We start from the raw sequence: 1164 nt of genomic DNA, 5'->3' as shown, positions 1-1164 counted from the left end.
CCCGGGCAGGGGTGGGGGTCCCCGGGCCCCCTGCCGCCAGCACAGGGGGTGGCTGGGCTGTGTGGATTATTACCGTTAATAAACCGGGATGCTCTGCCTTATCAGCACATAACCAGCGCGGTTCGGAAGCCGTTCTCGGTGTCTGCAGGCGTTTTTTTGGGGTGGGTTTTTTTTTTTTTTCCTCCTGAGCCTGTCACACATAAACTAATTGAATTGTTAATGAAACCTCCTGAAACAAGAGCGAGCGTGGTGCGCTCGCAGCTCTGCCGCCCGCATTTCCCACCGTTGGCGACCTGAATCCTGGCAACCTGGGACAGGGCGAGGGAGTCCCGGCAGAACTGACCCATTTTGCTGGCCCGCAGCAGATGGGTTCGTTGGTGCCAAATCTGCACGGGACCCACACCCCAGGCAGAGCTTTGGGGTCAGCCTGACACACGGAAATGGCTTCTTTAGCGTTAGGGGTTGTGTTTTGGGGTGGTTTTAGCTGTTGGCTGTAATGGAGAGGGGACTGCGGATGCCTGGGGTGCTGTGGCGTGCTCAGTGCTTTGTAGTAAGATGGGGGATGTGAGGTTTTAGGAGGATGTGGGGTCCTGGGGGGACACTGGGTCCTGGGGGGACACTGGGTCCTGGGGGATGTGGGCTCCTGGGGAAACGTGGGCTCCTGGGGGGATGTGAGGTCCTGGGGGGATGCGAGGTCCTGAGGGAACGTGGAGATCTGAGGGGATGCGGTGTCACAGGAGGATGTGGGGTCCTGAGGGGTGGATGTGAGGTTTTAGGAGGATGTGGGGTCCTGGGGGGACACTGGGTCCTGGGGGGACACTGGGTCCTGGGGGATGTGGGCTCCTGGGGAAACGTGGGCTCCTGGGGGGATGTGAGGTCCTGGGGGGATGCGAGGTCCTGAGGGAACGTGGAGATCTGAGGGGATGCGGTGTCACAGGAGGATGTGGGGTCCTGAGGGGTTGTGAGGTTTTGGGGGGATGCAAGGTCCTGGGGGGACATGGAGTCTTGAGGGAATGTGGGGTCACAGGAGGATGTGGGGTCCTGAGGGGCTGTGAGGTTTTGGGGGGATGCGAGGTCCTGGGGGAACATGGAGTCCTGAGGGAATGTGGGGTCACGGGAGGATGTGGGGTCCTGAGGGGCTGGTGGGTTTTGGGGGGATGCGGG

General features: G+C 60.9%; 1 protein-coding gene across 1 annotated transcript in view; it reads left to right on the top strand.

Annotated features, from left to right (window-relative positions):
- The window catches only part of SYNGR3 (synaptogyrin 3), a gene marked incomplete at its 5' end in the record, with an annotated part of 2710 nt that overhangs the window by 977 nt on the left and 569 nt on the right, over nucleotides 1-1164 (top strand). The window lies entirely within an intron of this gene.

Source organism: Mesitornis unicolor, unplaced genomic scaffold (genome assembly GCF_000695765.1).
Source record: "Mesitornis unicolor isolate BGI_N332 unplaced genomic scaffold, ASM69576v1 scaffold42511, whole genome shotgun sequence".
NCBI lineage: Eukaryota > Metazoa > Chordata > Aves > Mesitornithiformes > Mesitornithidae > Mesitornis > Mesitornis unicolor.
This window is presented reverse-complemented; position numbering and strand designations above follow the sequence as displayed.